At 31.0% G+C, this 20,393-nt stretch overlaps 1 protein-coding gene and 1 long non-coding RNA gene across 3 annotated transcripts in view; one reads left to right on the forward strand and one right to left on the reverse strand.

Moving 5' to 3' along the window:
• Positions 1-4,444, reverse strand: part of LOC116185316 — a 20,614-nt gene extending 16,170 nt beyond the window's left edge. Inside the window, exons 1-2 of one of the 2 annotated variants that reach the window (XR_004150136.1) lie at positions 3,821-4,444; positions 3,282-3,412 (exon numbers count right to left, since the gene is read on the reverse strand). This is a non-coding gene — a long non-coding RNA (uncharacterized LOC116185316). Of the gene's footprint in view, positions 1-2,154; positions 3,413-3,820 lie in introns of those variants that run through there. The other variant, XR_004150135.1, reaches the window with a different exon arrangement.
• Positions 1-20,393, forward strand: part of LOC102677973 — a 349,267-nt gene that overhangs the window by 239,335 nt on the left and 89,539 nt on the right. The window lies entirely within an intron of this gene.

Below are 20,393 nucleotides of genomic sequence, written 5' to 3' on the forward strand. Positions count from 1 at the left end.
CATTGATCGATAATCCTTTTCTCCTCACATATGTAAACAAATTCTGTTTGTTATTCCTTGCTCGATAATTACAATCATTATTGGATGTTTTAAGGTAATTTTAATTTTCGATAAATTTCATGGCACTGCAAGGAAGGATTTCAATTTTAAGAAATAATTAAAAAAAAAATTAAAGGTATAACTTCAAAAAAGATTTTTTTCAGTATTAATAAAGAAAGAACATTTTTTAATTTCATTATTTACCAATACACAATGTTCTTCCTTAAAAATATAAAAATAATTTGATCAGATTACTTCGCAACAGGACCTGATAAAATTTCTCGATTGAATCTAAAGTTGAAATTTAAATAAAAATCCACTAACAAGGTTTTTGTCACAAAAATGTAAAAATATATCGCGAAACACTTAGATATCAGAGTATCAAACTATCGAAAACAATTAGCGTTAAAAAGATCGTAAAAACGTAACGTCTTGGCGGAAAAGGAGGAGCAAGAGATTCTTCCGGCGGTAGTTTCCGGTATAATTGGCGCGAGGATAAAAGCGCCGACACGCGATTCAACGAGAAAAGAAAGGTAATCGCTTCTCTCTCCACGGTAATAAACGAAACGTCTGCAATTCCCGTGTAACGTTATCACGCGCAATAAACGCGATAATTCGGTCGCGACTGCACGACCAAATTATCGGCTCTCGCGAAATTGATTATATGCGCTGGTAATTCGACTTACTCGGCATTATTCAACGATGAAAGTATCCTCTTGGAAGGGAGAACCAGGAAATTGCTTTGTTCGTGGTTTTTTTAGTTTTTAATTTGAAATTATTATTTCATACAGCATTAGTTTTTTGAATTTTGTTCGAATTATTTTTATTTTATATTACAACTCTTCTTTATTATTACACGTTTTTTTTTCTTTTGAAACGAAAGGAATTTAGAGAGTTAATCAACGAACGATAAATTGAATATGTCCTTTTCACATTTAAAATTTTCATAAAATGCATAAACATCCGTAAGCTATATATGCGAATGTATCCACGAATAATCTGTTGGGGAATATCGAGTTCATTAGTGAATGTATTAATATTTATACGAATTTTAACATAAGTTTTGTTTGTACTTTTCTGTTGCAGGTGAGTATCTCTGGAATGTTCTCCTCCCGAGTGATGAATATAAATTCGTTTGCATAAATTTTTTACCTTCCCAGGTAAGTGTATTTGCAAAGAAGAACACAAATTACCGTGATCAGATATATCTGTTTTCTACTATCGAGAAGGAATAAATAAGAAAATTTTTTACTTTTCCTTAAAATTGTTACAAATGTATCTTTTCGCAATTCTTCTCCATTCCTATTCTTAATACTATCCAACTAAAAACACTCATCCGTCAGTCAAATTCCTACCGATCACCGAGATCGATGCATTAAACCTTTAGAAAGGTCCATAATGTATCTCCACAGATCGTGCATCTTGGCAGCGAAGGGGTGACACATTTGCCGGGATTCGAGCGTCTCGAAGAAGAAGGCGTCGAAAGATTTATGCACGGATGCTATGTATATGCGTGTATGGGCGCACTCATACATCAAGATGTCTAAAGTGTTGGAATGGAATAGTTGAAGAGATAGAAAATATCTGAATTTCACGAGCAACTCCGCGATTCACAATGAGAGCTTGTTTCTTTTTCTTTTTTTTTTTTTCTTTTTCTTTTTTTCTTTTTGCACTCTTGGATGATTGATTAATCCTTGTTTACGTCCACGAACTTTCATCCATTTTCTTCATTCGATTCAAATTCCCATTTCTATTCCTTTAGTTCGATCCATTTTACAGAATAAAATTATGAATCGATCTGAAATTTGCGAATGAATTACTCTTTGATGGATGTGATTTTTTCAAATGAACTGGAGTTATTCTGAATTAACGTGAGAAATCTATCGTTACTAAAAAATAAATACAGATCATTAAATGGAAAAAAAAAATTCTTTTGTAAGAAGATTCCGATTTTTTGAATTGAGTAATTTTCGAAATAAAAATTATCTTATTTTGATATAATGATTTTCTAATTCCTTCCAATTCTTTCATAATCGAAAACCAAACTATTCAAGTCTATTGTTGAAAATCAAAGGAAATAATCTTGATACAATTACATATATTACCATATTAACCATTATAGAAGATAAATAATAAAATAATCTCGAATTAGTATAAGAGAAAATCTTCCTCAACTTTCTTCCATATTCCTTGCACGATCTCAATCTCTATCTTTTTACCATTCCTTCCTACCATCCTTCGTCCTTTTCTTTCCACATCGTTCTTTTCTTATCCAACATCCATTCTACTCGTCGAGTAGAATCCTCGTTCAATTTTTGCGTGCATCTACGTGTGTCACACCTTTTTGCAAGCCGGGATTGCATGCATAATTAATTTTTCAAGCGTCGTGCTTTTTTTTCCTACGGCAGCCTCGTCATCGGCAAAGATTCGTTTCGTGTTCGAATAATAAATTAATTCGACCGTGTTCGAATAATAAATTAATCGCGTGTTTCGGCCTCTTTTATTCCCTGCGGGCCTTCTTCTCCCAGTTATCGGCGTGTAATTAGTCGTGGCTCGTACATCTGTTCTTTTAATCCTCTTCGATGTGATAGTTTGGTAAGAGTTTTTTTTTTTTATTTTATTTTTTCATTTTTATGGCGTGTGGAACTGATGAAGGCGACACAAAGAGGCGCCTTGCTTCGACTAACTTTTTTTTTTTAATCTTATTGTGTTTGATTCGTTGATGTAGGAATATTAATACATGTAACGAAATTTATAATTTTTAATAAATAAAATTAGATTATTGAACTTGAGATAGTTTTTAAAATAAAGTTCCACGTATAATAATAGATTCTTTTGTATCTTTATTTTAAATATTGATATTCTTTTAAATTTTTAAGCCCTGAATGTTTTCTTTTCGATATTTCCATAATATAATTTACGATAAGTAACTTTGAAATTTCTGTACGCCGAGTAATATAATTAAAAGTTCTATTAAATACCAAGAGAAGTTTGTATGGCCAAGTGAAATTCAGTATTTCATTTGCATACTGATTCATAAACATAAACACAACAGGATAGTATAGATATTATCGGTGAAAGATTTCTTCTACGATATTTATCTTTTAAGATTGAAAAACAGCATTTTGTATCATTAATTTGCTGTTACAATTAAATTTTCGTTTTGCGAAATAAGAGAATAAAATAAGCAAATTTTGTATGCGTTGTTATAATTCGAACAGCGTGGGTAACTGAAACTTTACCTTAGTTCTTTTCAAATTTAATTACGCCTTCTCGGGATGATTTGTTTTTGATTGAAAACAGCGGGTTGTTTCATCTTTGCGCGTCACGTAAGGAACCCCTTGCTGTTTCTTAATTAATGCGGCTTTCATAACTGTAATCAATAGACCGTGCTTATAAATGTTGTGCGATTTATTTGAAAAGGGGAAGAAGAAACAAAAGAAATAAGAAATACAATTTAGTATACATAAAAAGAAAAAAAAAAGTGAAGCAAATAATTTCGAAATGCCGTAAATTTATTATTTTTAATTATTAAAAATGGAAGATGTTTAAAGATTAATTGATTTATTAGAGAGAATATAATTTCTTAAAAATTTGGTAATAAAGAAAAATTATATTATTTATGTTGATTTATGCTTATGTTGATTTCTATGTAAATTTTTAAAAAAATAACAAAATTTTATAAGAATATGATATAGGTATTAATAACGTGTGTTTCATAAACAAAATATTCTCCACTAAATAAGAAAGATGCAAAATAAATTTCATCAAAACGACTTACCACATAAATTCTCCAACACCTAATAACTTATACATCCTCATAAAATTCCTCTATTCTATCCAAATTAACCAATTGAAGCCAACCAAATCAAAATAGTTCCATTAACATGCATTCTCCACAGAAAATTTAAACAGCAGCACACCATAAACTCGAACACACACCACTTTTATTGTTCAACTCGCGACGAGAACAAACGTCTAATTTGATCGAGGCAATTAAAATGTTATTCACCCTCGTTTAACTTCCTCGAATAACACGATTTTCAACCAAAGGAAGTGGTGAAAACTTTGGATCCTTTAGATAGCTTCCTTTTATTTTCCTTCTTTTTGCACGTGTCTTCCTTTTCCCTCTTCCTCCAATTCGCCATTCTCCGCTCGTTCGCTTGCTTTCTTGCTCCTCTTGATAGAATGCATAATTAATTTGTCGAGCTGGGTGTCAAGTACAGTCTTCTTCGCGAAATCGCCACGATTAGAACTAGAGTGGATTATGGCGCAGCCTATGTCACGAGGTCAATCTTGACAAGAGATCTTGAGGACTCTTTGATGATGTGATCTTTAGTATGATTTACAGAAATTATATTGATTTTTTTTCCCTTCTTTGCTATATGATTGAATTAAGTTGTAGAATTTCGTATTTCATATTATTTTTATTTTATCTTATTAGTTTTTTTTCTATGTCTGCGTTATTCTATTTTTATATTCCTCTAGAATATTATGTATTATATAAAATTTTTTTAATCTATCGAATCTCTTTCAATTTCTTAATTCAAATTTCAAGATTTATATAGATTTTACCAATATCTTTGGAAAAATTCGACCAATGAATCTTAAGTTTCCTTTCGATCTCTCTTTTCTTATTATCATTCGATCTTAAATTCATCATAAAAAATTCTTTTCGTCGATTGAAGTTTTTATAGTTCTCCATCATGAACTAATCGCATTTCGAAGATGGTTCTTCGAGAAATGAGCAGGTTTGGAGTTTACGTTCACTTAGCACGATTAATCCATTATTTCGGATTATCCCGTATCGTTTTTTTTTTAATCCACGACGATAAGTCTCCGTGAAAGTATCGCCTCGATGCCACCCATCGTTTAATAAATTAAGTTCATCGAGCTGTAGGAACATTCTGAATAAGTTAAATATTCCTGCTCGATGTAATATCCATTTGGTACACAATAATCGGCGGGATTAATCTCGCCTCGATTTCGATGAAAACGAAACGGGGTCTCTTAATGGAAATGGTTGGAAGTTTCTCGATTTTAATATGAACACGTGTATATATATATTTCGAATATCATATCAGAAAGATGGCTCGATTTATTGATTCCATTTAAAAGAAAATCTTAATATCTATTTTCTTTAAATATTTATTATCGCAGGAAAATTCGATTTGTAGGAAAGAAAATCTAATTAATTCGAGGCAAAATGAAACAATAGAGAAAGAGAAAAAAGCAAAATAGATTGTTATTCTTCTTATTCTGTGGGATTAAAACGAAAATCAATTCGAGAAAAGAAGATGATTGATTCTCATGAATAGCAGTTACGAGGTGCTAGAGTTAATTTTGATCAGAATGCATTGATACAGTGTCTTTCTTCCTTAATAAAGTATTATGCTGTATAATATAGAGTGAAGATTCGTGTACGAGGGGTGAAGTAATGGTAGACAGCTGTTTTTTAATTTGTAAGTGTGATGTGCGAGTTTCATGACCCACAATGATGTGACTCTTGTTCGATTTCTTCTATTCTTTTCCAAGAAAAAATTGCACGTGGTCTGCTAATGAAAAGGACCCACATAATCATGGTACCAGCGGATCTTTAGAGGGGTTGAAGAATTGAATGGCGTTTCATAGACGATTTGACACTATAAAGTGCCTATGTGGGTTCAATAAATGTTGTAGATGTAAATAGGATATCTTACGTTGAAATTTCAATGGAATTTCGAGTATATTAGAATTTCAGAGTCCTCTTGGGATAATTGGGATAATATTATTAACGAAATTTGATAAGTAAAATAGTTTGGTGCAAGCAAATAAGTTTTACTTATAAATTTTGTACATTTTATAATGGCTGTTCTATTTGATGTAAAATAATTAGTAGAACGATAACTTATGTCTTATATTATCTACTAATTCACTAATATTATCAATTAACGAATTATTATTCGATAATATTAGATATTGAAATAAAAATACCAAATGCTAAAAATATTATCTTTAAATTTTTAAAAAAGATTCTTGTCCAGTTTTTTATAAAAATATTCTAATTTCGACGTGGTTGCATTCGTATATAAAACATAACAAAGTACACCGAGAATAATTTTAGAATAATTCCGCGAGAAATACACGGAGAAGATAGTAAACTCGACCTTAAAAATTTTCACATTTTCTTCTTTTCACGAATAAAATTTCATAACATTACGAAGAAGGACAAAATAATAAATTTTAAATTAAATGATAAATAAATAATAAAAATATGCATTTTCCTTTTTAATAAAGAAAAAAAAGTAATGACATCAGAAGATATTTAAACAAGATTCCTCTTTAAGGTTTTTTTTAAGAACATGTCTCTACGATGGATCAAACATCGTTTAAAAGACGTAGTACTAATTAAAAGATTTTTGCTTTGACTGAAAAATGTGTTTTCAAACATCTTGCAAAATGTCTTAATTAAGTCGGCAAAAAGAACAGAGAGATGAAATGAGAAGACCGAGGTAGCAAATATGTTATATTTTATAATAAAAATCGTTGATAATTTCATATTTGATGAATTTTTTATTTTCCTAGTATCGATAATGATGAAATTCGAGGACTAATTTCTAGGAATTAAAATAAGAATTAAAACTATAAAATGTATTAGTCAATTTTACCTATGAAATTTTCTCTAAAATTTAAAAATTTTTACAAATCCGTAGACAGAAAATATCAAATTTCATGCACGAGAAAGAACAAATGAAACGAAATTTGAAATTGTATGAATTTACGCATCAACGTCATTTAAATTTTTATGTAAATTATTTTCTTTATCAGTTTGCATTCTCAAGAAGGATAAAAAAAAATGGCAAAATAAATTGGATTCCTAATTTTCGAAACAATTCATTCGAATTAAACGTGTCTCTAATTCTCAAAAACATTTCGAAACAGCAAGAGACAGAGGTTCTCTACTTTTCGACTTCTTTGAGTAAGCGATCACGATCCGTGAACAAAAGACCTGATGACTGACAAAGCATAGTATCTAAACGTAATGGGGTTACAAGAGTCCCGAGTGAATATTTCTTGTTCCTTTTGAAGGGAAGCGATCATCTACTGCTTTTCTCCGGCACACAGAAATCTTCTTGATATAATAGCGAATCCTCACAGATTTCCAACTTGGGAATCTCATTGTTCCGTCATTACGTTTCTTTGATTCGATGAATGATGAATGATAAAAATACTTTCATTCTTTCCTTTTTTGAAGAAACACAGATGTAGTTCAATCTCCAATAATTAAAAATCATCAATTTAATTGTATTCAATTATTAACTAATATCGAAAACTTGTTTCTTCAAAAAAAAATTGTATTCAATTATTAACTAAAGCTTGTCGAAAGCTCGTTTCCTCAAAAAAAAAAAACCTTACTGATCGAATATTCATAAATCCTTCCTCCATCCTTCTTGCCATCTTCCACACCTCGTCATCGCTGATTAAATTTATTTTGGATTATTTGGTGCAACACGTATCGATACGCATGCTAATTGGTAATTATGGCATTCGAACGTGCATAATTCGACGCCCACGTAACATTTCCGGTCTGAGACACGGAGATTGGATAACGAAAATCCGCTAATTCGTTAAACCCGGAAGACCAGAATCCTTTTGTTCCCGATGAAAAATTCAACCCCCAACGGAAATTCCCCGATTCGGTTCTCGAAGCAGAAGGGAAAGTTTTAAGCAGGATCTCGGACTTCCGCGATGTTTCTTCGGACTGTCGACTGTCGGAGTTCCGAGAGGCGTTAACGGCCAAGTGTCTTTCAAGGATCTTCGCGCGGAGATTTTGACTTCCTCTCTTTCTCTCTTCGGAGTGAAGTTAATTCAGCGTCAATTCTTCCTCGCGTTGTTCACCGATGTGCGATTAAATTCTTGCTGCGCTGTTTTCTTATTGTTTCTCCGAGGATGTTGATAAAGGGATGAAATTAATTCGGTGTTAATTCACACGATTCTATTGATGTTTCTTCGTTTTTGAATCTCTTTGGATTTGATTTAGATTTTTGATATGTTTTGATACCTTGAAGATGATACGAACAAAAATATGTTGTTATTTAATTTTGAACAAAATTTGATAAAGTGATATCACGTGTTAAGAAGTGTGGCTGTATCGTAGAAATTCATCTATATTACGTGCATTTCGATCGTATATATTATTCCATAAAAGCAAATCGTGTTCACACCACAATATGCCATCGACATTCAAAAAAGCGTTAAAAATTCTCGACTCGAATTCTCCATCGCGCCAACCGCGATAAAAACTCGCGCGGCAGAACTCCTCTCTCCCTAAAAAAAAAAAAGAATAAATAAAGGTTAAAAAAAAAAGAAAAAAAAAAAGATCTCGCAATTTCTAGACAAAGGATTATTGATGCGAGAACGTCGACGTTTCGATGCCATCAAAGAGCGATCAGAAAGAAGAATTCGTAGATCACGTGGATCCGCTCGAATCACGAACCAGCGCCAGGGGATGAAAAATTCGCATCCCGTTACCCCCTCGATGCGACGATAAATTGCGAGACTTTCATAGGGAGGGGGGCCAATTTCGCCGCTCGAAACAACAACGAACGCACGAAGAGCGAAAAAAAAGGAGGAGAAAACGACCGAAGAGGGAGAGGGAGAGAGAGGGAGAAAGAAATGGAAGCAAAGAAAAAAAAGGGATAGTTGGAAAACGAGGGCAAAGAGGGAAGAGGAAGAGGAAATTGGCGTGGATTCGACGTGACGTTAATAAATCCGCGCTGTTTATCTTTTCGATGGAGCGATAAATACCGATTTCTGGATAATTCGGATATTAAAATTCATTAGATACGGACCGATTTACACGATCGATAAGAAAGTGGAAGAGAGATCGAAAGATGGATCGTTGATTAAAAAAAGAAAAAAAAAAAAAAAAGGAGAGGATGATTCCTCGGACGAGAAATTTCGCGAATATAATAAAATCAAGGCCGGTGTTTAAATTCGTGGAGCGTTAATGGAAGAACAACAATCCGAATGATAATCGTCGCGTCTGAAGCTCTGCCGGGGAGGAGGGGGAATTAAACCGAAAAGAGGGAAATTTTAAATGGTGACGGGGGTGAACACGATTAACCCTGGGAATAGATGAAACGAGGGCGGGTATTTAATTTTCTCGTGGCTCGTTAATAACTATATGAGTATTCGTGGAAACGAGAATTGCGATGCGACTGTGAAATTGGAGGAATCTTTCTTTTTTGATGGGGATTAGTTGTGGAAGTAGAATTATATTGCTTTCTTTTTTTTCTTCTTCTTCTTTTTCTCTTTTTGAAATATAAAATACACGAAGAATTTATATATGGGTGTTGAGGATATTTTTATTAAAATTTTTCTTTCCGTCTTTTGAGATAATTGTAATTGATTTTATAATATTCTATGATAGATATTGCTTCAAATTTCCAGTTTTTTAAATATGGATAAAAAGAGAAACTGCAGAAAATGTAGTTAAATATATTTAATAAATGTTATAATATTATATATTAGTTAAAAAGTTGTTAAATTCAATTTAGTCAAACAAGACAAATATGAAAATAAAGTATTTTAAACTTTATATATTTAAATAAATATTTCGATAATAAAAAAAAAAAATCAAAGAAAAATATTATTTACGATGATCAAAAATTTTCTCTCGGAGTTACATTTTTCAATGTTTCAAAATTATGGATGTTTTTTAAACGAATCTCTATATTTTCACCGTCTGATAAAAATTCAGTTTTAATTCAGAATCGATCGGGCTCACAAACATAAACGTAAAATATAAATCCAAACACATCATTTCCAAAACAATTGAAATCTTTCCTTCTTTCAATTTTTCTCGTCCAATTAAATCCTTCGCAAATACCATAAAATTCGCCCCTTGTGGCGAATTCGATTTCTCTTTCACGAGAAGGGAGGAAAAAGGAATCCAATATCTGACGATCTAAATCTAAAATTTTTGCTCGAGAATAACCGTATAAAAATAATTTCGATGGTTCCAGTACATGAGGAAAAGTTAGGCCATTACAATTTTTCGCTGGTCGCGAGGACATAAGGATAAATTCGTTGGCCTGTGTTTGAAACCTGGGACCAGAAATCACAATTCCAATCTCCAGATTATGTGCTCCATTACTGTTAAATGTATTTTGAGATAATTATTCATACGAATCGCTCAATTATCCAAGAAATATCAGGATTGTTAACAAACGTCTTTGTGAAAACAATAATAATTTATACAAACGTAAGAATGGACGATCAATCTTTTTGTGTAAAATTCTCTTCGATGAACTCTGCAATACAAAAACTTATAAAATTATCAAAATTTGAAGAATTGTATATTTCGTGATGTGTAAATATTTAAAAAATAAAAAATTATCGTAATCAAATCGTGCCACCTTAATTTTAGATCCTGTATTCATCTCGAATTTTCAAAACATAAGAAAAATGAAATTTATTAAACGAATGATCGATGGCCTAAATGACTGGCGTCAAAGAAACATGAAAAAAACGCGATTTCAGCAAATTCACCAGCCGGCCGTGGTCCATGAGTAATTGAAATTTCTCGAAACGGAACGGCTCTCTAATAAAAGTTCCGAATAAAACGATAGCCATGGGCGAACTTCGAAACGAAATTGAATAGATACAACAGACTGCGGTTGGTTGCTTCAAAAATCGTTTGATATGCGCGAATATTAAAAACGCGAAACTTTTTTTTTTTTTCAATCCTTGTCACACGTGGTCCAATAAGATGAAAGATAGATCGCGCTTGTTTATGCAAATTCATTATTTTTATATGAATATGTTCTAGCAATATTGAATCGTTGACAGGATTCCTCTCAGAGGGATATTAAATAATAGAGGCAGCGTTAAAATATTATAGGCCAAAGTTGATTGGAAGTATGGCACATCATTGGAAACTATAATTATAAAAATTAGGATAGTTAAAAAATATATTTCTTCTTTTTCTTTTTGTAAAACAGAATTTGTAATCCTCTACTTTTTACCTTATGCATTTCCTAATTTCAAGATCTTGTATTTCTTAAACACAGAGAAAATTTGTTATTTATAATCATTTGTTTAGCTATAAACTATTTCTCAAATAAGATTTTGAAATTTATTGAAAGAAATTTTTGTTTCAAATGTATCTTTTTATTTTATACGAAATGATCATTTCTTTTTTTCATTTGTTCAATCCTGAATCACTAAATGAATCACTGAATGATTCTATTAAATTTTATTATTGACAAAAGTATGAAAAGTTTAGGTAGCAGATTAATTAAAACGAAAGATAAATCTTTCTGATGATATTTCTCATTGAAATCAGGCTTTTTGAAAGAGAAAGGAGAAATATTGACAGGGAAAATAATTGGAATCCCTTGGAAAATGGCTGTGGTCGTTTGATAAGGTAATTAGAGGCGCGATGATTATCCTGGCGAGAAAGAGATTGCGCTCGACTTTGTGTTTTCTTGAAAACCTGGGGAAGATCGCGCCAAGAAAGCTTTTAGGGATAATGGAGAGGATAATGGTTGCTTTGACTGTATTTCGAAAGAAAGGTGTTCTAACAGAACGAAAAGATAAAGTATTTTTGGAAATAGAATTTCATGGTAAATTTTTTTATTACCTCGAGATATTTAAATTATAATAGACTTGTGTCTTTGGTCCTACACTTTAAAAATTTATTAAAATTAAAGATTATTTATTAATATATGTATTTTTCTATACAGTAGGTTCTTTTTCGTTTAATTTAAACATAAAAATGCTTAATTTGTCGAGGATTTTCAAATATATTCGATCATTATTCATCTCAGTTTAATATTTATAAATGTATTTTGGATAAATACAATTATAAAAATATAAAATGATTATTTCCAATGACCCGAATAAATTCAATGCTAAAAAATTTAATATCGTTATGCTTGCATTAAAAATGCATTGCTTTACGTACAATCCATTGCACAAAAGAAATTTCTTATTGGATGACGACGGAATTAAAAAAAAAAAAAATAATTTTCAAACAATATTTTAATTCGGAGATAAAATGCTCTTTTCTATATATATTTTTTCCTGATCATGTTCGATATCTGGCTGGAAAAAGAAACGTGAAAAAAAAGTCAAGCTTAACACGCTATAAGAATCTGCTTCGAATTTCAGTCGATTTTTCCCTTTCTCGAGTTGAAAATAAGACACGTCGAAGACGATCAAATCGGCACGAGAGGATCTTTAGACAGTTTAATATAGCATTCGAGCTACGAAGCACGTTGTGAACGAGGAATTCGAACGAGGAGTGCAACGTTAACTAGATACCACTTGAGATAGTGTAGGAATCACGGCGGAAACGAGTCGTGAACTAGGGAAATGGAAGAGGGAAATGAGAATGAAATGCGAAGGGTTTAAATAAATAGAAGAGGGAAAACTATGAAAATAAAAAAATGATTAAAAAATATGGAAAAAAAACGAGGGAAAGTGATGAAAATAAAAAAGAGTGAGAGTAAGAATGAATAGAAGAAAATATATACTAATTACAAAGGAAATTAATCAAGGAAAAGAAGAATAACATGAAAAAAAAAGGAATTAATATATCTTATCTATAAAATATCTATAAAATAATGTAAAAAGAGAATAAAGAGAAAGAAAATAAAATTAGAATGTAAATGGTAAAGTGGAAAGAAACATGAATGAAAATAAAAAAAAGATAAAGTACAGTATTAATTTACAATGAGGAGGAAGAGAAAGAGAGGGGGAGAAAATAAACAGATGAGAGAAAAGAAGAAAATAGTAAGTGTATGAATGGAAATATGAAACACAAACAAAGAAACATAAATAAAAGAGACAAAGAAGAAAACAGAGAGAAAAATAAAGTATAAGAAAGGGAGATGAATATTGTACAATGAAACGAAGAGAAAAAGGAATGAGATGAAGAAGAGTAAAATTGAAGGAAAGAAAAATAGAAGAAATGGCGTAATGCGAAACGATCGGCAAGATTTGCCAGTCTTATTCGGCAATTTACATTCTATCGGCCGTAATCGATTTATAAAGCCTTCGAGTCTTGAAATAATTATGGAAATGTGAGATTCGCGCGGGACGTAACCAAGCGTCGTGCATTTGCTAAATTACCGCCATCATGAATTAAACATTTTTTTTTTGCCTTAAACCGATCGAAATAAATCTTCTCTACTTATAAGATGTGTTCCTGGTTCGATTATAGATCTCTTTCTTACGATCTCCTTCTGATTTTTTATAAAGTTGATCGTTTTTGGAGATGAAGAGGCGAGAAAATTCCTTTTTGAGAAATTTAAATCTATTTTGGATCAGAATGCTAATTTTTATTATTTGTGCCAATACTTTAATTCATTTGATAATTTCAGTATTTTAATTTTCGATATTTTATTTTATTTCTGATCCCACGTTGTACGATGTTTTCATCGTCGATATTTCAATTTTCGAGATTTTAGTTTTGGACAGTTTAATTTTCTCGCGATATCTCAGTTTTCCATATTTTCATTTCCAACATTTCTGTATTTTTTCAATCTATATTCCTATGTTCCGATTTTCGATAGATTAGTTTTCATCGTAACTTTAGCACGAAATTAATAACAGTAATTTTTCAAATATTTCGAACTTAGATTTCGATATTTTAAAATCCTCGATATTTTGATATTCTAAATACTTCAAATTCTCGAAATTCTATAGAAAAATTCAATTTTATTCTGATCGATCGCAATCGGAATACGATCGAGGCGGTTCAATATTCTGACTAAAAGTGTTTCCATGAAATTCAGACGAGGGTAAAATTAGTTTTCAAGTTTGAACAATAAATATATTTCGCAGCAACAGTTTCTTGCTATAACACGAGTTATAACAAAGTTTGAAGGCAGAAATCAACTTGACGAGCTTCTGACTTAAACTAAGAGCGACTGACGCGAACTATGAAAGTGAAGTGTTTAGTGGGATGAGAATGACCTTCTTAGTTGTTAAGTAAGTTGGATTTCATAAGCCAAGTTTTCTAGATCTTGCCAGATATATGAATCTAGCTTTGCTCAAACTTAAATTTCGAGATGATACATACAAATATAATGCTTTTAATGAAAAGAATTAGTAAGAAAGATATTATAAAATTATATAAAATAAAAATAAAAATGATATATTGGATTAATTCGTTTAAATAAAGTAGATTAAAGATTAATTTCTATTGATAAATAATGAAATAATTTGTAAATATCAATTATTTGAAATTAATCTTTAGGCAAAACACTTAAATTATCTACAATCTGGTTTCTAAGTTTCACAGAATTCAATCTTTTCATTAAAATATTCTTACTCTCGTGTCATTTTTCAATTTCTCTCATTTGTTCAACTATGAAGAAAAAAAATCCAAAAATAAGATTCCTTGATTGACTGATCCTGTGGAAAACCTCTGGGACAATAAGATTTTTTTCTCTGTTCCTCTTCGTGTTCATCCTTCTAGTTTCTCTTCTCTCTTTCCTTCCAACTTCGAAACTGGATCGCGGAAACGAAATGTGCCATGCCGTTGAATAATAACCGTACTAGCTTCCCTCCTGGGATTCGACAATTTAAGTTCGTTTTAAGTTCACCGACTCGATTCTTACGTGGAACCGTAGTTTCACGATTCGAGAAAACTTGGATTTTCAGCTTAAGCTTAATTTTTCAAGCTTTATTAGCTTAGAATTAACAAGTAAAAGAAACTTCGAAATTGAACCAAATTTGAATTTTCTTTTTTTTAAAAAAGAACGAAATCTGTGCAATTTTTAAAATTGTATAATTTTTATTGATTTATCATTGAGAGAAAAGAAAAAAAAATGCTTTTAAATAAAGTAATACTTTGAATAAAAACAATACTGTTCACTGATTTCTATGAATTTAATATGTATTTTAAAGAAAAAAATAATGCCATGATTAATTTCACAATTTTAAATCCTCACATTAAATATCAAAATTAAAATCAATGAAATGTATTTCTTTTTACACGATTAATTAAAAACAATAAATATTTACGTGGACATTAACATATTAAATAAATTTATATTAAAGTTTCATTACTTATGGCCACAATGAAATAAATTACCATTCTTTCTCAATTTTTTTACAATTCTTCTAAAAAAAAAAGAAAAAAACCTTTAAAAAATTAAGAATAAAAAATATTTTTCATATTGTTCTTGTGAATTTTATTCACAAAATTGTCTTCGTACCATGCACACTGGTAACGATTCGAATTAATCCGTAACCCTGTAACGAACATGGAGGGAGGGGGGACTAATTACAAGACCTAATGGCCGAAGTTGGCACAATTACTCAGAAACGTATGCCACGTTTAAACCAGAACGTCAGTGGTGTGCCCGTTCCCTGGAAAATATGTGCGGTCAAAGATGAAAGCCGCAAACGGGGAAGAAAGGTGAAAACGCGACCAAAAGTTCGTCGAACAAATTTCACCGCGGATACCGGTAACATTTCATCCTTCCAATTCGAAATTTCACGTGATATTCGCAGGAAAGAATTCTAATGCAAGAGATGAAAGAGAATAAAAAAAAAAAGGTAGAATAAATTAGCATAGTTCTCTCCTCACTTTTTCTCATTTTCAGTTTGTTCTTTATTCGGATAATCAAAGTTTCATAATGGAAAAAAAAAAAGAAAGAAAGAAAGAAAGAAAAAAATACAAGAAAACAAATTTTTATTAAAGTAATTATTCCGTGGAAAAATTATAAATATAATATCGATTTTAAAAATTTGTCATTTTGAGAAATTAAACAAATTTAGATATATATTTTTTTTTTTTCCAAAAAGAAATATGATTGGTTGGAACTGCTCGAGCATTATCTGTTTTAATTTTTGAATAAAAATCTTTGTCTGTGAAGATCCTTTATCTCTTTGAGAATTCGTGCGAAGGAAGCAGGATTTTCTTTAAAAGAATTTATTGGGTGGATTCTTTCGAGAATCGGTTGTTCGTTATTCGTTTCGAAGAATCTACTAAAGAAAAGTTCAAAGATTGAGGAAATCGTAACTAAATAAAAGGCAAAATTGATTTTTCAAATAATAGGGAATATGTTTTTATGCAGAACTTATTCAAATAGCAGATATTTGCTTCGAAATCTTTTATAGCATATAAATATTGAAATAACGATAAATAGTAAAAAAAATGCCAAGAAAGAATATTTGTGGATAAAAAAAGTAAATCTTATTATTCATAATTAATAAGATTTAATAAAATTTTTATCATATTAATATAATATCTTATAATTTTGTTTTAAAACAATTTTGTTTAAAACATATTCTATTTTTGCCATTCCAATAATAAAATTTCCTAATAAAAATCACATTCTATTTCAAAGATCAAAATAAAATATCAATAAAATTTCTCAAAAAACTCATAATTGACTTCACATATCTCAAACTAAAAAGTAACCCCTTGTCTTACAATCAAAAAAGCAATGAAAACCTATTACCTGATTTTCTTAAAAAAAATTTACCATTTATAGAAACAGAATTGCATAAACATTTTTTAAAATATAATACCTCATCCATCTCCCCCTCATCCTAATTTTCGCGTTTGTTTCAACACAAACGACATTTTCGCCCGCCAAAAAAGCTCCATCCACGTAAATTCAAAAGGATCCAGATCTAACGCGACGATCTCGCTGTTTTAAGGTCGCTACCACTTCCATCCCCTTCGAGCCCCTTCGAGCCCCCCCCTTCGTCTATCTGTTCGCTTTAATTGGGATCAGGTCGGCAGCCACTCGACGCGAGACAAATGAAAGAGAGCGAAAAGGAGTGGAGGGTGTGCCCGAGTGCTCGCACGGCGAACGAAACTCGTTCTGCGAATCCTCGTTTATTCCGTCGCCGCGTACCCTCTACTTTCGAACCGTGCGTTTTCAACCCTCTACGCGACGCGTAGACACTTTCAAACGCGTCTTCGTTAACGCTGCGACTCTTCTGATCTTCACCTTCGTCGTTTGCGGGGGGTGTCTATGGCCTTCGAAATTTGTACGACGCGTGTGACGGCCTTGCACGAGGGGGTGAAAAAAAAGGGTTGTCTACCAACGTGGAGATTAATTTGTTTCGAGGGATGACTTCTTGGAATTTTCAGGTCGCTTAACACGTTCAATGCGACGATATTTTTGTGCTTTTAAACATTGAAATTGTTTATAAAAAAAATCTTTGTATATTCTTTGAGCGAAGAAAGTAAATTAGATTATTCGATAAATCAATTTTAAAAAAGAAAGATTTATTTCTTTTTCATTATTCTTTACGAGAAGAGAAATCTTCATCTATCTTTTTTTGACAATACACTGTTTTCTTCTTCTTCTTTCTAGAACAGCATATTCCTTTTGTCTTCCTAATCTATACTTTCCTTCATCTTTTTCATTATAAGAATATTGGAGAATAAATAACCTTGACTTATGAATACTTTGCTCAGTATTTTAAGTTAATGAGGAAAATCAAGGGAAAACTCTAATGAAACTGTATTATATAGAGGAACATAAAATGATGATGATTGATGTTTTCACTTTTTTGGCATGCATATTAGAAGTTTTTCTTTTTTGATGTAATGCAATTAAAAAAATAAAAATGATTCATATATTGATTTATAAAGATTAATTTGATTCTTTTCTAGATTGAATGAACAACATTATATTCGAAAATGAGATTCAATTCGAAAATCAATTTAAAAAAAAAATTGAAAAAATTGATACACTGATCATAGTCTCGTGATTAACATAATATTTTCTGATCAAATATTATCAGAATCAACATGTTTAAAACTTAGAACTAATTCGAGTCCAGAATTCTCAATCTCGGAAACTTTCCTACTCCTGAAACCACTAAATCGATACTTTCAACCTTTCCAAACATTTTATCAAAACTGCAAACTAATCCTCTTCATACAATCTCTTCAAGACAATCACTGTAACTTATCGATAAACTTAATAATAATTCATATATAACATAATTGAAATAATAAAATTTAAATGAAAATTTGTTTTCCATCCACTAAATAATAGACATTTCTAAACTAATAAATATCCATACCTATTATTTTTGTTTTAATTCTAATATTTCTATAAATCTATGATTCAATCTCTTAAAGAGAGATTCTTATATTATCAATTTTAAATAACTTTCTCACACAACCGTTATTCAATTAATTCGTTCAACAAAATATTACTTTTATTTTTAAAAAAAAATGCCATAATCGTATTCCTATGTATTATTTCAATTATTAATTTTAAAACAAGTTAATCAGCGTGTTAATCAATGTTCTCTCATGTCAAAACAACAAAATCTACACGCAAACCCACTCTTCACAGATGTTAGAGACGTATCGTATCGGGGTCAACAAGATAATTATATGGATTCTCACGTGGATTCTCGCCGGAACGTTTTCATCCGGTTCCCTTCACGTCGAAACTTCATCAGGTATCCGCGTTTCCGACGATTCGTTAGGGAGGAATCAAACAGACAGAGGATATAGATCAACGTCGAGAGCATCAATGGATCATTGGCCGAATGATCCAGGAGACAGAAGCCAATAGATCGATTAATAACGATAGATCGAGGTATCGAGCTGTGAGAGAAACAGGAAGTAGGAGGATTCGGTCACGCGGCCGGAATAAGCAAACGGAAGACGCGAAACGTTGGACTATGGATCATGAAAATAATTGCGATTGGTTGAGAATAATTTTCTTTTTTCTTTTGATTTTAAATATTAAATGATCAATAAATAAAATTCGCTCGACGAAAGAATTATTAAAATTTTTGTATCAATTATTATTAAATATTATACTCTGATATTAATAATTGATTCTAATATTATATATTTAATTTTGTATCGAGGAAAATGATTTATTTGTCAAAATTTACAAAATTTTTCATTCATCTCGCGTTTTGCCACGAATCGTGAAAATAATTAAGGGGATTGAACAATAGATTTTTCTCTTTAACAATTTAATTTAACGTCAGCGTTTATTCAATGAATAATTCGCTCAATAAATTTACGAAAGATTCTATCTTTATCGTGTTTTGCCTTTGTTTCTAATTATTCACACGTTGAAAACGATTATCTAGATATTGTGGAAACAATGGGATGAATGAATAATGAATCGAATAAATACAATCTGTTGCCTTATGACAATCTCGGATATTCGATCATATAAATTGGCGAATTATCGATTTGGATATACGTGTGTTTAAAAATAAATAATAATTGTAACAACAAGTTATTAATTAACGGTTTTGATGGATGTTTTGTTAATACTGAAATTTTCAATTATGTAAAAAGAATTTATTGATATTCCGTTTATTAATTTTAATAATCGTTTTATATTTTGCGAATTCTAAATCATTCGTGAAATATATTTTATTTTTATCAAATAAAACACTTTACTCGAAACTTTAAATGATAGAAATATTTAATATATATTAAAAAGAAATTATTTTAAAATTCCTAAGTATTCTAGTATTTCAAATCCATGAAAAGTCACTAATACAGTACAATTAAATTTAAGCAAAGCAAGAATAGAGTAAATTTCAACAAAAAATTCCTTCTACATTTCTTCAACATCTTTTTTTTCCCCCACGACAAAGAAACGACAAAATATTCTTGGTTACTTAATAGTACAAATTAAACAAAAATTTCCTGACAACTCCCCAAAACAAACTGCTCAACGACGAGATTATATTTCTTCTACAATCCAACCAAACAATCAAAATTAATTAAACGACCTTAACGAGAAATTCTCTTGAGTCCCGAGTAAACGATACATGAAAATAGCGATTCTACTAACGGTTAAAAAATAAAGGAAATACAATAAAAAAATGTGAAAAAATCGTATGCGTCACAGGAATATCGAACGACGAAGCCAAAAAATTTGATATTGAACCGATGGTTTGCGATATAATCGTCCCGATACGCGCTTTGATGAACTTTTCACGAGGAGAGGACACGTGGTTTTATTAGTGGCTGTAACTTTATTAGCATGAACTTTGGAGTAGTAGCTCGTTGAAGGTAGGCGAGGAATAAAAGAGACATTTCGACGTTTCTAGTGTTCTATGGGATCCCGCGAGGAATCATTTTGCGGTATTGTACGGGTGCAGTCGAGAGAAAATGGAGGAATTCACCTTGGGTGGAGAGTGGATCTGTAGAATTTAAAGTTCGGTGATTGGGGGAGCTATTGTTTGGAGATTCGATGGCTTGTGATGAAAATTATGTCGATAGGGAGGTGGTTGATGATGTGAGAAAATTTTGAAAGTTGAAAGTTTGATGAATTGACTAGAAATTAGATGTTTGAGAATTAAACGCGAAGAAAAAATGTCTTAAAAAAAAAAAAAAAAAAAAA

The sequence above is a fragment of the Apis dorsata genome, unplaced genomic scaffold (assembly GCF_000469605.1).
Source record: "Apis dorsata unplaced genomic scaffold, Apis dorsata 1.3 scaffold_157, whole genome shotgun sequence".
NCBI lineage: Eukaryota > Metazoa > Arthropoda > Insecta > Hymenoptera > Apidae > Apis > Apis dorsata.